This window comes from Paroedura picta, chromosome 6 (assembly GCF_049243985.1).
Source record: "Paroedura picta isolate Pp20150507F chromosome 6, Ppicta_v3.0, whole genome shotgun sequence".
Lineage (NCBI taxonomy): Eukaryota > Metazoa > Chordata > Lepidosauria > Squamata > Gekkonidae > Paroedura > Paroedura picta.
Window position 1 is genome coordinate 7,175,432 of NC_135374.1, and position 20,491 is coordinate 7,195,922.

General features: G+C 49.9%; 1 protein-coding gene across 1 annotated transcript in view; it reads right to left on the reverse strand.

Annotated features, from left to right (window-relative positions):
- Positions 1-20,491, reverse strand: part of TENM4 (teneurin transmembrane protein 4) — a 1,513,397-nt gene that overhangs the window by 1,008,064 nt on the left and 484,842 nt on the right. The gene's annotated exons all lie outside the window — the stretch shown is intronic.

Sequence of the window (20,491 nt, forward strand, 5' to 3'; positions counted from 1 at the left end):
TTTCAGCAGATCCCCAAGTCCCACCTGGGGACTGGCATCACTGAAAAACTCTCTCCATTATGTATTACTGGCCTAAGTTTATCCAGTAAGCTTCCATAGCAGGCAGGATTTTTACCCAAGTCTAGAGTTGGACACTCTATCCATTCTGTCCAAAACCTGTACGGCATGTGCACTTACTACAACCATATTTTACAAAACCATGTGCAAAAAGCAGAGGAGCACAGCTGTTGGCCTAGTCAGAATAAGAAACTAAAAAGGGGCCATCAGTTCATCCCAGAACGCAGAACACATGTGCTGCTGAATACATGGAAAACGGAAACAGGACAACCCTGGGATTTAGGCATTAATTAGGGTCAGAAATTATCGAAGGAAACTGGGCTTCTCTGTGGGCCATGGTTATTTTATTCAACGGCCCGAGTCTGCCAGACATACTTTTTGGGATTTTAGTCACCGGGCTTGGACTGTGCTGCGACATCTGATTCATTTATTGCCATGCATCGCCTTTAACTGATAGTTTACTCTAACGTGATGCCAAAAAGCCACAGCCAGACAGTCCATTGCAAAAATGGTGTGAGAATCAGATTCTTGCATATAACATAGATATTAAACAGCTTATGTAACAGCCCTGGATCGCCTGGTGCTTTCTGGGCAAGGGAGGGCATGGTGGCCAGCTGAGCTCCTGGACCTCTGGGCTCTTTGTGCCCCTGCCCAATAGGTGGGTCTGTGGACGCTACACAGGTGTGGGTGGGTGAGGGGCTTGCAACAGGCAGGTTGGGAAATACTGCTGGATCAGACCATTTGTCCTTCTAGTCCAGTCTCCCGTCTCACCCAGAGGCCAGCCAGTTCCTCTGCAGGGCCAGCCACAGGGCAGAGAGGCCGAGGCTTTCCCCTGAGAAGACACTCAGAAGAGCCCTGCTGGGTCAGGCCAGGGAGGGCCCCTCCAGTCCAGCCTCCCGTCTCACACAGGGGCCAGCCAGTTCCTCTGCAGGGCCAGCCACAGGGCATGGAGGCTGAGGCCTTCCCCTGAGAAGACCCTCAGAAGAGCCCAGCTGGGTCAGACCAGGGAGGGTCCCTCCAGTCCAGCCTCCCGTCTCACCCAGGGGCCAGCCAGTTCCTCTGCAGGGCCAGCCACAGGGCAGGGAGGCCGAGGCCTTCCCCTGAGAAGACCCTCAGAAGAGCCCTGCTGGGTCAGACCAGGGAGGGTCCCTCCAGTCCAGCCTCCCGTCTCACCCAGGGGACAGCCAGTTCCTCTGCAGGGCCAGCCACAGGGCAGAGGGGCCGAGGCCTTCCCCTGAGAAGACCCTCAGAAGAGCCCTGCTGGGTCAGGCCAGGGAGGGTCCCTCCAGTCCAGCCTCCCGTCTCACCCAGGGGCCAGCCAGTTCCTCTGCAGGGCCAGCCACAGGGCAGAGAGGCCGAGGCCTTCCCCTGAGAAGACCCTCAGAAGAGCCCTGCTGGGTCAGGCCAGGGAGGGTCCCTCCAGTCCAGCCTCCCGTCTCACCCAGGGGCCAGCCACAGGGCAGAGAGGCTGAGCCCTTCCCCTGAGAAGACCCTCAGAAGAGCCCTGCTGGGTCAGGCCAGGGAGGGTCCCTCCAGTCCAGCCTCCCGTCTCACCCAGGGGCCAGCCAGTTCCTCTGCAGGGCCAGCCACAGGGCAGAGAGGCCGAGGCCTTCCCCTGAGAAGACCCTCAGAAGAGCCCTGCTGGGTCAGGCCAGGGAGGGTCCCTCCAGTCCAGCCTCCCGTCTCACCCAGGGGCCAGCCAGGTCCTCTGCAGGGCCAGCCACAGGGCAGAGAGGCCGAGGCCTCCCCCTGAGAAGACCCTAAGAAGAGCCCTGATGGGTCAGACCAGGGAGGGTCCCTCCAGTCCTGCCTCCCGTCTCACCCAAGGGCCAGCCAGGTCCTCTGCAGGGCCAGCCACAGGGCAGAGAGGCCGAGGTCCAACACCATACAGCCCAGCCTCCAAAGCATTCATGTTCTCCAAGGGGACTGATCTCTGTGGTCAAAAAAACAAGCTGTAATTATGGGTGGTCCCTGGCCCCTAATGGTACTGAGTGCGGGGATGAAAATCATAGAATCGTGGAGTTGGAAGGGGCCATACAGGCCATCTAGTCCAACCCCCTGCTCTATGCAGGATCAGCCCTAAGCATCCTAAAGCATCCAAGAAAAGTGTGCATCCAACCTTTGCTTGAAGACTGTCAGTGAGGGGGAGCTCACCACCTCCTTAGGCAGCCTATTCCACTGCTGAACTACTCTGTGAATTCCCCCCCCCCCCCCGATATCTAGCCTATATCGTTGTAAAAAAGGTATCCCCTGTGCAAGCATCAGGTCATCGGTTGTGCAAGTACTCCCGAAAGTTCTTTGAGTACTCTCGGGTGCATTTCATCTGGCCCAGGGAATTTGAACTCATCCAGTGCAGCTAAATGCCTCTCAACAACCTCTCTGTCCATGTCAACCTGCCACCCAGACACTATCTCTTGGCTCCTTCCATCTCTAGATGTGCCTAAACCCTTTGATCTGTGGGAAAAAACAGATGTAAAATAGGCGCTGAGTCTTTCTGCTTTCTCTGCATCCTCTGTTAGAGTTTGTCCATCCACACCCAACAGTGGGCCTATTTCCTCCTTTACATTACGTTTGCTCCTCACATAACAGAAAAATCTTTTCTTGTTACAGTGGGCTTTCCTGGCCAATCTTAGCTCACTCTCAGCTTTGGCCTTTCTTATGATTGATCTACAGTGCCTAGTAACCTGTAGGTACTCTTCTTTAGAGCTCTGTCCTTCCCTCCATTTCCTGAACATTTTCCTTTTCTTTCTTAGTTCCTCTTGAAGTTCTCTGTTCATCCAAATAGGCTTCTTAGAGCTCCTGCAGTGTTTTCGTCTTTCTGGGATAGTCATTGATTGAGCATGCAATAACTCCTGTTTGAGTAGCGCCCACCCTTCACATGCTCCCTTCCCTTCCAGCATTCTCGTCCATGGTACGACACTCATCATGTCTCTGAGTTTATTAAAGTTTGCCCTACGAAAATCCAACATCCGCGTCTGGCTACAAGCTTCCTTGGCTCCCCATCTCAAAAGGAATTCTATGAAGACATGGTCGCTTCCCCCTAGGGTCCCCACCTCCTTCACCTCATCCACCAACTCTTGCCTGTTGGTCAGTATTAAGTCCAGTATGGCTGAACCTCTTGTGGGTGCATGAGAACAAGTTTCTTCTTGTATTACGTGTATTAAATAACAGCTGACTCTTCAGAGGAGGTTCCCTTGGTCCCCCAAGAAAGCCATGATTCATAGCAAATGCTGCTAATGAACCCAGGAGCGCGAGAGTCCGGGGAGGGAGCTGCGGAGTACGGCGAACTGCTCAGCCTGATGTGACAAATTAAATCCCTTCCTGGCGACAGTGTCTGTCGTGTTTTCTCAATCCGGCAAATAAGTACTTTGCTTGACCTGTTAATGTTATTGACAACTTTAAGCAGTGGAAAACACGCTGTTGTTTTGAGAGCTGCTACCGTTCCCTGGACAATCGAGAGCAAATGGCCGGGATCTTACGTGGGAAGGCAGGTCGGCGAGAAATCAGAGAGCCCCGCGGGCGCTCGATACGAGGCGGGAAAGGGGAGAGCGGAGAGCTCAGAGAAATCGGGTAATTAATCTGAAATTCGCTCCTGTCAGTCTACTTTTTCAAAAACAGATGATGACGACAAGATACTTGGAAGAGATGCTCACAAAAGCCCAAAGGACTGGCCAGAGAGAAAACAAATCTCACAGGCCGAGGAAAAAGGACCGGAGAGACAAGCCGATTTCTTGGTGACAACCCAGCTTCTCAGTTACAGAGCCACGCGGATGGGTGACTATGGAGGTGTCTGCATGTTATGGACATATGGAGCCGTCTTACACTGAATTGGACCCTTGGTCCTTCCAAATCCATAATGTTGACTTACAGTGGCAGCAAAAATCTCCAGAATCTCAACTTTCCAGAGTCTTACACCACCTGTTTCCTGATACTTTTAGCTGGAGATGCCGGGGATTAAACTTGCGACCTTCTGGATGTCAAGCAGAGGCTCTACCACTGAGCCACAGACCGTCTTCACAACTCTCCAAGGGGTTTAGATAAAGGTCTGTTAAGTCACCTACCACCTGGTCTTTTTAACGGGGGATGCTGGGGATAGAACCTGGGAACCTCCGTATGCCAAGCAGAGGCTGTTCCACTAAGCCACACCCCCTCTTCACAGGGTGTTGTAAATTTCAGTGCAAACATGTTTTACTGTTGTGTGTTTACCAGTAAGCATCGAACAGCCAATCTGCTGAATGGGTTTTGCATTCATTTTGTTGTTGTTTCCCCCTTGCAAAATGATACATAGGTGAAAATGTCCTCCTCGCCCCAGCACACTGGCAACCATGGACACTCCTCACTAGAGGAGAGAGCCTGGCTGACTGTTTGTTGACTGGTAAAAGGTCAAAGGGTAAAGAGGAAACCAAAATAGGTGGAATACGGAGAAAGTTCCAACTTCAATGGAAAAGTGACTTTGTAACCTGTGGCTAATCTACTCCAAGGTTACGTTCAACGAGAAACAGGAATAGTTAGAGGTTTTCTGTGCTGGGGCTCCATCACTGACCAAGAGTGAGACTGCAACCAAGAAATCAGAACAGAAGAGCTTGGGTTTTTTGTACCCTGCTTTTTGGCCTTCACCTTCAAGGCCCTAAACGGTCTGGGACCAGCATATCTACAGGACAGTTGTGCATGGAGACCTGCCGAAGACCTGAGCTTCCGTGAAGAAGTAACGGGCCAAAGACTAGAGCTTGGCCAATGTGTAATTATTTCTTGATATTGTTTTGATGCTCAACTTTTGGGTTCCAGAGTTCTGAGAGAACCATGACTGGCTCAAGGTCACCGGGCAGGCTTCAAGGGGAGGAAGAGCGGGGAACCAAACCTGGTTCTCCAGATCACAGTCCGTTGCTCTCAACCACGACACTCAGTGATTCACCCGAGGCTACCAAGTCACTCCATAATCAGGACGATTATCTCTGCTGTCATGTCTCCTCCGCCATCTCCCACTTTCTCTAGATTCCTGCAGGCCTTAAATGACACAAATAACAGGGCAAAGACCATCTCTAGAGGCCTTCAAATTGGATGTTGTCTCTCAGTGCAGGTCAGGTCAAGAAGGTACCTGGAGAGAGCAGGGTGGCTTGAACTTCCTCAAGCCGAACGTGTTCAGTAAACATAATCAAGAAGACAAATGTTGCACTCTTAATTGGGCGGTATGGATTCTCCCCGCCACCCCCGGGCTGTAGCTCCATTACTGGAAGGAGCAGTGAGTGGATTTTCCAGAACGGTGCTATAAAAAATAAAGATGATTGATTGATTCAATACACCCAGAGGTAGGAAATGTCTTCCAGGAAAGTTCAGAGGAAACGTTAAGCATTCCACAAATAGACACCGTTTACCATATGCATATTAAGCTTTCGGGATTGTTAACGGTTTCCCCGTTATTATTGTTCCAGTTCTGGATGAATAGCTGAGATTTATTTTGGTTCCGTTTTATGGGACATTTTTATCCCCCTTTTCCGTATACAAGGAGCCCCAAGAACCATAACCAGACATCATAGACTCAATATAAAACTTACGTAAAAGCTCAAATTAAAACAGCACTCATACTGTGTAGAAGTAAGTTCCTTTGAGGAGCCCGATCCCATCAGATCTGGGAAGCTAAGCAGTGTTAACCCTGGCTAGTATTTGGGTGGGAGACCTCCAAGGATGACCAAGGGTTGCTACGCAGAGGCAGGAAATGGCCAACCACCTAATATACCTCTCTTGCCTTGCGTGCATGAGCTAGATTTGCCTGATCGCACCAGATCTGGGAAGCTAAACAGAGTAAGCTCTGGCTTGTATTTGGATTGGAGGCCTCCAAGGATGACCAAGGGTTGCTATGCAGAGGAAGGCAATGGCCAACCACCTAATATACCTGTCTTGCCCTGCGTGCATGAACTAGCCTGATCTCACCGGATCTGGATAGCTAAGGAGGGTCAGCCCGGGCTAGTATTTGGGTGGGAGACCTCCAAGGAAGTCCAGGGGTTTCTATGAAGAGGCAGGCAATTTATTTATTTATTATATTTATATACTGCCCTCCCTTGCGGCTCAGGGTGGTATGCAGAGAAACTTGCATAATACATTACAATATAAGAGCAACTTGATTGTAATAATAATTTACAGCATAATAGGAACTTGCTTTGAAATCTAACATTTTTTTAACAGCAGGAAACTTGTATCAAAATAGAATTTAACCTTCACCAGTGGAACAATCTACTTTCCACAATGGGATATTTTACTGCACTGTAGTTCAGTTCTTTCTTCGGTGGGTGCAGTTGATGGTGGCGGGGAGAGGGGAGGGGGCTCTGTGCTCTGGTTGGTGGTTGGTTCACTTGTCTTGACCCATAACCTGGTGGAAGAGCTCCGTTTTGCAGGCCCATCAGGATTGTTTTAGCTTAAGCAGGGCCCGGATCACTTCTGCGAGCTCATTCCACCAGGTGGAGGCCAGAAAAAGCCCAGACTCTGGTCGAGGTCAACCGAGCTTCCCTGGGGCCAGGGGTCATCAGTTTATTGGTGCCTGCAGAGCGTAGTATCTTTGGGGGGCATAGGTGGAGAGGAGAAGAGAAGAGCCTAATGCTGGGAGCGACGGAGGGCCAAAGAAGAAGGGGACGACAGAGAATGAGGTGGCTGGATGGAGTCACTGAAGCAGTCGGTGCGAACTTAAATGGACTCCGGGGAATGGGAGAGGACAGGAAGGCCTGGAGGATCATTGTTCATGGGGTCGCGATGGGTCGGACACGACTTTGCACCTAACAACAACAACAACAGGTAGAGAGGAGGTTTCTCACGTACTCAGGGCCCAGGATACTCAGGTATCCCCTGTGCAAGCACCGAGTCATGTCTGACCCTTGGGGTGACGCCCTCTAGCGTTTTCATGGCAGACTCAATACGGGGTGGTTTGCCAGTGCCTTCCCCAGTCATTACCGTTTACCCCCCCAGCAAGCTGGGTACTCATTTTACCGACTTCGGAAGGATGGAAGGCTGAGTCAACCTTGAGCCGGCTGCTGGGATCGAACTCCCAACCTCATGGGCAGAGCTTTCAGACAGCACGACTGCTGCCTTACCACTTTGCGCCACAAGAGGCTCTCATGGATTCAAATTCCCCCTTGGCCTAACCTACCTCACAGGGTTGTTGTTGGGGGTACAATCATGTATGCTGTCTGGAGTTGGCAACCCTGGGCCATGTAGCCTCCGTTTCCTGGGAAGCACAGCCTTTAGCAGAAGGAAGTCCTCATGAAGCCACGTTAAGGTTCTCCAGATTGAAGGAGTTTCATTCTCTGAACTGAAATTAATTTGAGGCCAAGGAGGCACCAGTCCTACCATGTGGGAAACCCTTCTAGGGCCATCAAGAAATTCCAGGGGTTCACGAAAAGCCGCTTGAGAAAGGCTGGGTTGGACAGTTGTTTAATTGGGGGTGAGCAGATGGTTACATTTGTAAAATCTTTATTTACACTGAAACGAACGAACTGTTTTATATCTTTTAACTATGTTGTATGCCACCTCGAGCCCCTTATCTGAGAGAAGTGGCATAAAACTCCAAATAACAACAATGGCACTAATGAGCAAGAGAGGAGATGACTAAGAGGGGATCTGATAACCATCTTCAAGTATTCAAAAGGCTGCCATGTGGAGGATGGAGCAGAGTTGTTCTCTCTTGCCCCGGAGGGACGGACCAGAACAAATGGGAGGAAACTAATTCAAAAGAAATTCCATCTCAACATCCGGAAGAAGTTCCTGACAGTCAGAGCGGTTTCTCAGTGGAACAGGCTTCCTCGGGAGGTGGTGGGTTCTCCATCTTTGGGGATTTTTAAGCAGAGGCTGGAGAGCCATCTGACGGAGAGGCTGATTCTGTGAAGGCTCAAGGGGGTGGCAGGTGACAGTGGAGGAGCGAGAGGGTTGGGAGTGTCCTGCATAGTGCAGGGGGTTGGACTAGATGACCCAGAAGGTCCCTTGCAACTCTATCATTCTATGATTCTATAAATCTCTCAACGAAATAAGCCACAAAGAGGCCTCTTGGTTGGTATTCTGACTAGGAGTCGCTTCCAAGTTGTTGGTGACCCTTCCAAATGAAGAAGCCTCTGGACAGAGCTTGCCCCTTTTTCTTTGCAGGAAGTAGCAACTCACTTTTCTTTCTTTTTAAAAAAATTCCAGTCTTTTGCACTCTGGTAGCTATTTCAAAGGGTAAAGAAATCAAAGAGCGGAGGCATGGATGCCCTTTGAAGAGACAGGAAAGCATTACCGCAGAAGGAGAGGTACTTATGAGGAGCATTGTAACTAATGTCTCTCTTTAACGGCAATCATCACCTTCCCCTGTCTCTTCGCACAGAAAAGGGGAAACAAATAAGCTTTCAAAACCAGATTTTGTACCAGGTGGCGTAGCACAGGGCTTGATGTCTGCTACTTCTTGATGTCTGCTATGATTCTATGATTCTACTTAATCCCCCCCCCTCCCAAAATACATTTATCATTGCTAACAGGCCATCCGTTTCTGGGGTTCCCTTCCGGGAGGAGGGGGCAAGGAAAAGTGAAAGTTGGGACCGAGTGCTGGGACCCTTCCAAAGGATCGTCATCTCAAACAGAATGGGGAGCCTCCCACGGAATGAAATCAGAGTTCACATTTAGAAGGAGAAGAAAAGTTGGGGTTTACTGGCTTTAAACTGAGATTGAACCAAACACTTGACATGGATGATCTTGGAATGGTTTACGACAACTTTGCGAGGTAGGTCAGGTTCCACGAGGGGAGAAATCATAGCATTATAGAATCATAGGGTCTTATAGGCCATCTAGTCCAGCCCCCTGCTCAGTGAAGGATCAGCCTCAAGCATCCAGGAGAAGGATCTGTCCAGCCGCTGCTTGAAGACCACCAGTGAGGGGTAGCTCCCCACCTCCTTAGGCAGCCCCATCCCACTGCTGAACTAGACTCCTAGAATCCTAGAGTGGGAAGGGGCCATCCAGGCCATCTAGTCCCACCCCCTGCTCAGTGCAGGATTAACCTCAAGCATCCAGGAGAAGGATCTGTCCAGCCGCTGTGTGAAGACCCCCAGTGAGGGGAGCTCCCCACCTCCTTAGGCAGACCATTCCACAGCTGAACTAGACTCCTAGAATCCTAGAGTTGGAAGGGGCCATGCAGGCCATCTAGTCCCACCCCCTGCTCAGTGCAGGCTCAGCCTCAAGCCTCCAGGAGAAGGATCTGTCCAGCCACTGCTTGAAGACCGCCAGTGAGGGGGAGCTCCCCACCTCCTTAGGCAGTCCATTCCACAGCTGAACTAGACTCCTAGAATCCTAGAGTTGGAAGGGGCCATGCAGGCCATCTAGTCCCACCCCCTGCTCAGTGCAGGCTCAGCCTCAAGCCTCCAGGAGAAGGATCTGTCCAGCCACTGCTTGAAGACCGCCAGTGAGGGGGAGCTCCCCACCTCCTTAGGCAGCCCATTCCACGGCTGAACTAGACTCCTAGAATCCTAAAGTGGGAAGGGGCCATGGAGACCATCTAGTCCCACCCCCTGCTCAGTGCAGGATCAGCCTCAAGCATCCAGGAGAAGGATCTGTCCAGCCACTGCTTGAAGACCGCCAGTGAGGGGGAGCTCCCCACCTCCTGAGGCAGCCCATCCCACTGCTGAACTAGACTCCTAGAATCCTAGAGTGGGAAGGGGCCATCCAGGCCATCTAGTCCCACCCCCTGCTCAGTGCAGGATTAACCTCAAGCATCCAGGAGAAGGATCTGTCCAGCCACTGCTTGAAGACCACCAGTGAGGGGGAGCTCCCCACCTCCTTAGGCAGTCCATTCCACAGCTGAACTAGACTCCTAGAATCCTAGAGTGGGAAGGGGCCATGCAGGCCATCTAGTCCCACCCCCTGCTCAGTGCAGGCTCAGCCTCAAGCCTCCAGGAGAAGGATCTGTCCAGCCACTGCTTGAAGACCGCCAGTGAGGGGGAGCTCCCCACCTCCTTAGGCAGCCCATTCCACGGCTGAACTAGACTCCTAGAATCCTAGAATCCTAGAGTGGGAAGGGGCCTTCCCTGAACTACTCTGACTGTGAATTCCCACCCCACCCCCCTGATATCTAGCCTCTACCATTCCCCACGTGGTCTAAAAGCCATCACCATGGGTCCTGTCCTCTACTGCAAACAGAAATCACTCCCAGCCCTCCTCCCAGTGACAACCTTTCATATAGTTAAAGAGAGCCACCCTGTCCCCTTTCAGCCTCCTCTTCTCCAGGCTGAACATCCCCAAGTCCTTCAGCCTTTCCTCAGCCGTGGATCATCCAAGTGAGCATGTCCACAGCTCTGCTTCCCAGCCATATTCTGCACCATCATACCACTTCTAGGTTTCTCGAAACCTGAAGAACGTTTCAGGGTTTTCTCAACAGTAAAAATTTTTTCAGAAAAGCTGCCCTAAATAGACAATAAATCCTTGTATCCTTGTGATTGCCTCCCCAAAGGGTATTAAGGTCTAGCAACCAACATTTATTTAGGATCGCTGGCCCCAAAGAGATCAACCTGGTCTCAGCCAGAGCCAGGGCCTTTTTGGTCCTGGCCCTGACCTGGGAGGGTACTCTGCCAAATGAGAACAATGCCCAGCAGTTCCGTAGGCCTTGGACAGTTCCGCAGGCCTTTCAAGAGAGAGCTGTTCCACCAAACCCAGGGCTGAGGCCAGATATATGGCAACTGCTCTCACTCACCTCTCTCACCTGCCAAGCTAGACTCCTTAGGGAGGTCCCCAATCCCATGACGGAATTTTTAATAAGCAGTACTAGAGCTTAATTCATGTTAGCAATTTTTATCGATTTTTTTGGATTTCAGAATGTTATATGATTTTAACTATGTTGTGATCTGCTTTTGAGTCCACTGAGACAGGGCAGGTAAGGTAAAGGTAAAGGTATCCCCTGTGCAAGCACCGAGTCATGTCTGACCCTTGGGGTGACGCTCTCTAGCGTTTTCATGGCAGACTCAATACAGGGTGGTTTGCCAGTACCTTCCCCAGTCATGACCGTTTACCCCCCAGCAAGCTGGGTACTCATTTTACCGACCTCGGAAGGATGGAAGGCTGAGTCAACCTTGAGCCGGCTGCTGGGATTGAACTCCCAGCCTTATGGGCAAAGCTTTCAGACGGCTGCCTTACCACTCTGCGCCACAGGAGGCTCTTGACAGGGCAGGAGGACAGCTTAATTAATAAAGCAATCAATTAAAAGCATGAAGAAATAACAGGATGTTAATTTTTAAAATTATTATTGGATTAAGAGTAGATCAGTAGGGGGATCTGCTGCCCACAGAGGTGGCGAGCTCCCTGTCACCCAAGCAGCAGTCTTCAAGCAGGGGCTGGATGAACACTCACCTGGAATATTTTAGGCTGATTCTGCACTGGGCAGAGGGTTGGACTAGATGACCTTTACGTTCCCATCCGAATATATGATTCTGTATCTTAGTGAATACAAGGAGGAATCAAATGATAAATTGAGGGCTTTTGGGTCAAACCCGCAAAGGTAAGAAATCCGATTTCATCTCCATTTAAAGTTCTTTCGAGGAAGCATGAATGCCCACCTATCAAGGACTGGGAAATCAATTTTGAACTGACAAAAAAAATAAAATAGAACGGAGAGAAAGGTGTAACCTTTGGAAGGGGGGAGCCTGACCTGACCGCCCCCCCCTTTCTGTTGCATTTTCAAAACGTGTGTGCGATTTGCATGTCAGGCTGCATCCGTCAAGGGAACTTGCTTTGTAACGAAACCTGACCAAAGCAATCCAACAGAAACATTTGCCAGTTGTTTGGAAGCAGCGGCTGGATGGATCAGGAAGCGTCACCTGAAACTCAACCCCTCCAAGATGGAGGTCCTTTGGCTGGGTCGAAAGGGGCAGGAGCAGGAAGCATGCCTTTCCATGCCGGGATGGGGTACAATTGTCATCTGTGCCTCAAGCCAGGAATTTTGGGGGGGATCTTGGATGCCTCACTATCTATGGAGGCCCAGGTCTCTAGGGTAGACAGCATTTTTCCATCTGTGCCAAGCCCGGCTACTAGCGCCCTACCTGCCCCCAGAACACCTGGCCACTGTGATCCATGCAACGGTCACTTCTAGATTAGACTTCTGTAACTCGCTCTACGTGGGCCCACCCTGGTCTCTGATCTGGAAGTTGTAGCTGATCCAGAATGCGGCTGCATGGGTCCTCACTAAATCATCTTGGAGGTCCCATGTTCATAAAATCTCAGTTGGATACACTGTGCAGTACAGCATGTCCATAATCCACATTAATACATGAAACAGATAAGGACCAAAACTCAGATGTGTTCCAATTCCTATGGGGTTTTCCTCCGTTTAAATGCACTCGTACAGTATAGAAATATATAATGCTAGAGCTTGCAAGGCGGTAAAAAAATCCTAGGCGGAAAAAAGATGTTATAATGAGCATTTATGAAAAATATGTTTTTAGCTTTTCTTAGGTGCACGTAATTATAATAAATATTAGAATTAAAAAATATAGCTTTCTGCAGCTCAACCTTTAGGCTCCTCTCAGGGCACTTAAGAGGGGACCTCAGTGTAGCTGTTCAATTGCAGTGTCAGAAACAGACTGATGAACTGCAAATTATTGCAACACTCAGGACAATGGAACCCCCAGGCCTTAACATAAATATCGGGTTCATAGCTCACTAAACATGTGAAATCACTTAGTTCTCACCTAGACCCAGAATTAAGCTTTGTTGGTCTTGAAGGTGCCTCTGGACTCGCACTTTGTTCTCACATCTGTTTGCTAGCACTTTTATTCTCTGTACGCTAATTAGCTGTGATTCACAGGTCTTACCCATTGTGTTAATCCAAGCTCGGCTACAATCAACACTCAGTTTCAGAGAGAGAGAGAATCAAGTTTATTGTGCGGCCTTAGTACAAAAAGACAACCATAAGCAGGGCACGTGGGACTCAAGGCCATATGTGGTCAGGCTCCTGCATACCTCAAGGACTGTTTGTTTGTCTATACCCCCACCCAGAGTAAATCACAATATATATTCCAACAACCTGGTAATCCTTGGCCCCAAAGAAGTCCGCTTGACCTCTCCCAGAGCCAGAGCCTTCTCCTCCACAGCCCCAACCTGGTGGAAAGAGTTGCCCAAAGAAATCAAAACAGTTCCATAGAGGCTGCAAATTGGAGCACTTCCACCAGGCTTTTGGATAAGACTAACAACAAGGCCCTCCATGATCGATCCAGTTACCTGGGAGGGGTGCCCAAAATGTCCCTCTCTTCCGTTAGGCCATTCTTTGTTATTTGTTATATATTAACTAGGAACTAAGCCCACTGTACCCAAAATACAGCGGGTGCTAGCGGGGTCGCGATTAGGGTGTTTGTGGCTCCGTGGCTTTGCTGGGCCAGGCGCCGGACCCTAGGCCGGGTGTGGGGCGGCCTGTGAGGCGTGGCCGGATCATCCTGTGCCCCCACGGCCTACCTTTGGATGTGGGGGCGAGGCATGAAATGGCGGCGGGCGACAGTCCAGGAGCAAGTCGATAGCCTTTCTTCAGCGGGCGGCGGGCCCGGCATCGTGGTGGGTGCCGGCGCTGCGGCCGCCTGTTCCTGAGCTTGGTGCATGGGGCGAGGTGTCCTCTGACTGGGCGGGTGCCGCCGCCGCCGGCATGTCTTGCGGCGGCTGGTGGCACAGCCCACTCCCGTGTGTGGGGACCGGCAGCAAGGCATGCTGTTGGCGTCCACGGCTGCAGCCGCCACCACGGCTGGCACCGCTGGCCTGTCCTGGGGGCATGGGCAGGCAGCGACCTGTTCTCTGGACTGCGAGGGAGCTAATGGCGGCTGGCAACCTCATGCAGCCGAACTATGAAGGGGGCGGATCGGGAGTCGCTTTGTGCCTCGTGATTCGTGAGTCCAGCGGCAAGGGACTAATTGCGAGCCCCGCTGTGCGCCTGCCGATTGGGCAGTCCGATTGTCAGTCCGGGGGAAGGGGCCTATCGGCACCCCGGACAAGACCCGCCCTCGGGGCCCTTACTGCTTTATTTAATCTGCTCCACTAGGAGCAGTTAAAGATTAATATTTTGACTCAGGCTTATGGGGGGTGGGGAGAATGGGTTTATATTTTATTGTCCGCCATCTTTTTATACTATGTGATTGTTCTAATATGTTTTAATGGGTTATTCGGGGAATTTTGCTGTATTTTATTGATTTTGTAAACCGCCATGAGACATTTGAGAGAGGCGATATATAAATAAATGAATAAATAGATATTTCCTTGTTTTAGACGACTGCAAATGTTTAATGCATTTATGTCACAGTGAAGGGCAGTTACAGTGAGGGACAGTATATAAGCCGAATAAATGAATAAATAAAATAAATATCACAGATCATCAGAATCAGCCACTGCACCTCACCTTAGACCAGGGGTAGTCAAACTGCAGCCCTCCAGATGTCCATGGACTATAATTCCCAGAAGCCCCTGCCAGCAAATGCTAACAGGGGCTCATGGGAATTGTAGTCCATGGACATCTGGAGGGTCGCAGTTTGACTACCCCTGCCTTAGACCTTATCTGACTGGACGCCAGGGTGAACAGAGCGACCCGATGAGAAATGTATCGATTGTTATCAGACAAGAATCACCTTATCGGATTCTGGAATGCCAGGGGTAATCCACTAAGGAATTCGGTTCTAGGTTCCATGTAGAAGACCATTTCCGCACGGAGGGGTAAAGTGCAAGTGACTTCCTCCTTGCAAATGTGGGTTGGTAAACCTCGTGTTTGCAGCCCTGCTAACGGGAGACCCCTCCCGCATTTCCCCTCTGCCCCGTCAAAGCTTTTCGCCTCCTGACGAGGCTGCAAAGGAAAGCAAAATGAACTTCTCTCTCTGCTTCTTGGCTTGTTAATCGCAGCAAGCTACCAATCACAACACAGCAGTTCTCTTGTGGACTGGAACTTTCTTCCCCCCTGAGCCCTGAATTTTTTTTTTTTTATGAAGAAAGGCACTTCTGTGTTACTATGTAGTAATGCCACAACATAAAAGCATTTTTAATAAAAAAAATAAATGCTTCCACGTTGCTATGGAGAAATGCCAGAACAATACAGCATTCCCCCCTCCCACCTTTCTAGGATTCATGGTTTTTCAGGCTCTATTTCTGTCTGGAAGGACACTTTGCAGAAGATTTTATTTTACCTTTGTTAATGTTGCTTTGCGGTTGCGCTGCTAAGTGGACTGCGCCTTTAAAAAACAAGTTACCTGAGCAGGAAATGGAGAGGGGAGGGCGAGACAATACTACAGAGAATATTGTGCCTTTTCCCCTCCATATGGCCTTGGCTTTGGTTTCTCACTGGTTGCTCACCGATGGGATGCAAAATAAAAAGTGGCATATCCACTTTTTGTGATTTCCTCATCCCAAAGCATATCTGGGCAAAATGCAAGCCAACCCCTGGACAGCATCGGGATGCAGGCACCATCATGTGGACGGGGCTCTGAAACCTACCAGCAACCCGAGGCTGTCCAGGAGCAGATTCCATATGCAGAAACGGTCTAAGTTAACGTTCACTATATAATGGGTACGATCTTTGCCGAAGATACATAGGCATTGCTCATGTCGTTGACCTTGCAGCATACCCATGCGTACAAGCAGTGGGCATTGTGCGGAATTTCCAGGTGATGAAAGCCATCTTCAACCTCAGGGGTATCAACTTTGGGCCCGTTGTTTTTGCAGTATTTAAAGAGGGGGGCAACTTTGGGTGATATAATATTGCTCCTTTGAATTGTCCGGTTCCTCAGTTCCTTGCTTTGTTACGCTCAGTTACTGATGCATCTTGTTTCTGATTTGACCTTCCTGGGAACTACCCTTCCCCTTATGCAATGATTGCGGACATCTTGTTTCGATGTATGCAAAAGAGTGTGCACGCACGCGAAAGCATATACAAGGACAGCCATGTCACACTGTGGTAGGGGTGCTTGAACTGTGACGCCTCAGATGTCGAGGGGTCTACAATTCCCATGAGCCTTTGATGGAGTGACATTTAAATAAATGATTATAACCTTCTTATTGATTGGCCACCTTTTGGAAAAGTGTCCATGAGATTGCATGCTGGATCCTAGGAAGAGGGAGGGCCTGTCTCTGCCCGCTAGTTCTGGAAAATTCCAAAGAGTTTGAGATAATTCAGGATGTTTATGTTAAGATTGGGTCGAAGTGACCTTCATCATCATCATCAACAACAACAACAACAACTGAATTTATAGTCCGCCTTCCTCCTGGGACACAAGGAGGATCACAATAGCAGTATGACCCCCAAAAAACCACAATTCATTAAACTAAACATAAAACATCACAATATCACAAATATCAAAGATGGCCAAAAACCCTTCTACCTCCTTCACAGTCATCCACAAGGGAGATCACCTATTAGTACACCACAGCCTGAGTGGGGCCCACTAATTTTAAAAAACCCGACCTCAACCAAAGACCTGGCGGAAGAGCTCAACTTTACAGGCCCTGCAGAACTCTGGCAGCTCCGTCAGGGTCCTCAGCTCTCCTGGGAGCTCATTCCACCAGGTCGAGGTCAGGACATTTTGGCTGCCAGATACTGATTTTAGCAACTCCTACAGAATGTCTTTGTTTGCTATGGCAGCGAAAAGAAAAAGGGCCAGTATTACGCTGCCTAATGTGGCTACTTAAGGTGGTTGTAGGCATTTTAAAGAGCTTAATTTAGATATAGTATTTTACTTAGACATCTTGCATATTGCATACGTCTCTCTCTCTTTTTTTTGTTGCATTTTGGATTTGCAGAGACCTATCTATGGTCACATGCAATAAAATCTACATGCATTCAACGAGATCTGAACACAATGGAAAAATGGGCAAACGAGAACAAGATGCAATTTAATAAAGATAAGTGTAAAGTTCTGCATCTGGGTCAGAAAAATGAAAAGCATGCCTACTGGATGGGGGATACGCTTCTAGGTAGCACTGTGTGTGAACGAGACCTTGGGGTACTTGTGGATTGTAAACTAAACATGAGCAGGCAGTGTGATGCAGCGGTAAAAAAGGCAAATGCCATTTTGGGCTGTATCAACAGAGGCATCACATCAAAATCACAAGATGTCATAGTCCCATTGTATACGGCACTGGTCAGACCACACCTGGAGTACTGTGTGCAGTTCTGGAGGCCTCACTTCAAGAAGGACGTCGATAAAATTGAAAGGGTACAGAGGAGAGCGACGAAGATGATCTGGGGCCAAGGGACCAAGCCCTATGAAGATAGGTTGAGGGACTTGGGAATGTTCAGCCTGGAGAAAAGGAGGTTGAGAGGGGACATGGTAGCCCTCTTTAAGTATTTGAAAGGTTGTCACCTGGAGGAGGGCAGGATGCTGTTTCCGTTGGCTGCAGAGGAGAGGACACGCAGTAATGGGTTTAAACTACAAGTACAACGATATAGGCTAGATATCAGGAAAAACTTTTTCACAGTCAGAGTAGTTCAGCAGTGGAATAGGCTGCCTAAGGAGGTGGTGAGCTCCCCCTCACTGGCAGTCTTCAAGCAAAGGTTGGATACACACTTTTCTTGGATGCTTTAGGATGCTTAGGGCTGATCCTGCACTGAGCAGGGGGTTGGACTAGATGGCCTGTATGGCCCCTTCCAACTCTAGGATTCTATGATTCTATGATTCATACACACTCTTCATTGCCATCCACCAGAGTCTCATTCCATACACCGAGTGAACATTAAATGACTTCTGAGCATCATGCACCGAGTCCGCTGAAATCCGGCCACACATGTATGAAAATTCTCATTTAACATTCTGAATAGGAAATGAACTGGGGGGGGGGGGAGGGAGAGTGGGAGATACTCGCGCAGTTCATAATACAACCAAGCTTTACAGGCTAGTCACATTTGTATACCATAGCAGGTAATTAGGTGAACTTCGGTGACACTGCTGGTTCGAGTCTAAAGTGAATAGTTTCCTGAAAGCTTTTATGCATCCCTTGAAAATAAAGGACCGTGAGCCTCAAAATACATGGGGGATGTTACAAAAGGAGAAAGAATGTGATTAAGCTTGAGTGAGCAGCGAGGAGGTATAATAATAAAGATTTTATATTTTGTATATAACTGTTGTGTACCAAGGCCAGTAGCGGAAGATCCTGAGGGTTCTTCCTGAAAAATCTTGACTTTTTGTTGATTTGGGGCGGTGGGGGGGTGAACCCTCATATTTGTGAATGGGTTCATTTGGACCCACACTCTGATCCCTGCCAACCGGAGAGAGACCTGGTATATAGAGGAAAAGGGTTGGTTTTTATGCCCCGCTTTTCGTTACCAGGAGGAATCTCAAAGCAGCTTACGGTCGCTTTCCCTTTCTCTCCCCACAACAGACACCTGGTGTAAGGTGACCAGAATCAACGGAGTGAAAGAAGAAGAAGAGTTGGTTCTTATATGCCGCTTTTCCCTACCCAAAAGAGGCTCAAAGCGGCTTACAGTCGCCTTCCCTTTCCTCTCCCCACAACAGACACTCTGTGGGGTGGGTGAGGCTGAGAGAGCCCTGATATCACTGAAGAAGAGCTGGTTCTTATATGCCGCTTTTCCCTACCCAAAAGAGGCTCAAAGTGGCTTCCAATCACCTTCCCATTCCTCTCCCCACAACAGACACCCTGTGGGGTGGGTGAGGCTGAGAGAGCCCTGATATTCCTGCTCGGTCAGAACAGCTTTACCAGTGCTGTGAGGAGCCCAAGGTCACCCAGCTGGCTGCATGGGGGGGAGTGCAGAATCGAACCCGGCATGCCAGATTAGAAGTCCGCACTCCTAACCACTACAACAAACTGGCACTACACCAAAAACGGGATGGCGGCAGGCCCCCTTCCCACCCTGGCAGCGGCGTGGCTGCTTTTACTTTGATTTCGCCGGGGTCAGTAGCGGAAGGAGCTGGGCGACAGCAGTTCTGCGGGAGAGCTTTGCCGAGCTTCCCTAAGTGCCAGGCGCGCAAAGGAGTTGATGTCGGGCAGGCAGGCGCTGAGCAGCCAGGTGCTGGGGGCGGTGTGCGCCACGGGCGGCTGCCTGGCCGTGAGTGAGCTGGCGCAGCGCCTGAAGCTCCACGAGGGCTCCACGGGTGGTGGGAGACGGAGGAGGGAAAGGGGGCGGCACTGGTGCATGACGGCCGCCCCCCTGGCAGCAGAATGGCCGCTTTTAGTTTCATTTCTCCGGGGTTGGAAGTGAAAGCGGCTGGGCGGCAGTGGCCCCGTGGGAATGCTGAGCCGAGCTTCCCTGTGTGCCGGGGGCATGATGGAGTCGGGACATTTTAAAAACGAGACGGGACCCGGCACAAATCGTGGAAAGGCCCCGCCAGAATCGTTGTATCTGGTCTCCCGAACCTGGTTGGGCTGAGAGTATCAGGATGGGAGACCTGCAAGGATTTGGGTGATTGTTCCTCCAAGGAACACGAAGGGGCAGGAAAACGGCCAACCACCTCTGAACATCCCTTGCCTGGCTCCCAGACAATCCAGGCTACATTACACATGCCATACACTAAATAAATAACGGAGCCTGGCCATGGTCAAGCAGTATTGAGTAGCCATTGAATAATTCAATACAATTTGGGGATCACGCAGTCTCACTAGATGCCACCCGGACACACCCCTTAGCCAAAATATTCCCCAAACCCAACCACAATGGTTCCTTTTTGGTGCCAGATCATTAATGCACCTCCCAGGTACCATTCCACCCTTCCGTTGGCCTTCAGAGCTTTTCTTCTTGGTGATCCCAGCCGATTGGGAATCACAGCGTGGGTGGGTGCTTGCCACTGCACTAGGAAGCCCACCAGATGCAGGTGGGTGACGATACCACGGAACGTCAGGGTCATTCAAGAAGTTCAGCTGAGGTAGGCATAGTCCTCACGCCACATCTCCATATCGGTTGCAGTGCCCAAAATCACCAAAAGGAGGTGCTCTCGCTGGTACTGAATATGATCACCAAAAGTGCCCTCCAAATCCTTAGGTCTCTAATTTGCCCAAAGTCCGTTCATCTTAAATAGACATATACCAACAAAACCGGACAGACAGATATGTAAACCTTGAGACCAAATCCTGAAATATAATAGAACACCAACTTTGTGTCTCTAGAACTCGTAATATCAGGGGCTCCAAGACTGGATAAGCTAGGTCTCCTCCTGACTTCGAACCCTTATTTACCCACTCCTCAATGTGAGGGTGGGGAAAAGTGAGGGATTTGGCATTGCACAAAACCAGAAGTGATTTCATCATGTCAGGGCTCCACCCTAGGATTCACCCAAAACTCTATGGTTAATCATAGAGTTTGGAGTCAATCCTAGACTGCCACCCCAACACAGTGACATCACTTCCGGTTTTGCATGAGAAGTGACATTGGACATCCGTGCAACACCTAATCACTTGCTCCCAAATTCTCTTGGGGACCCCATCTAACATGCTCCATGATATCACTGCCAACCGAGGCCCTTCTGCA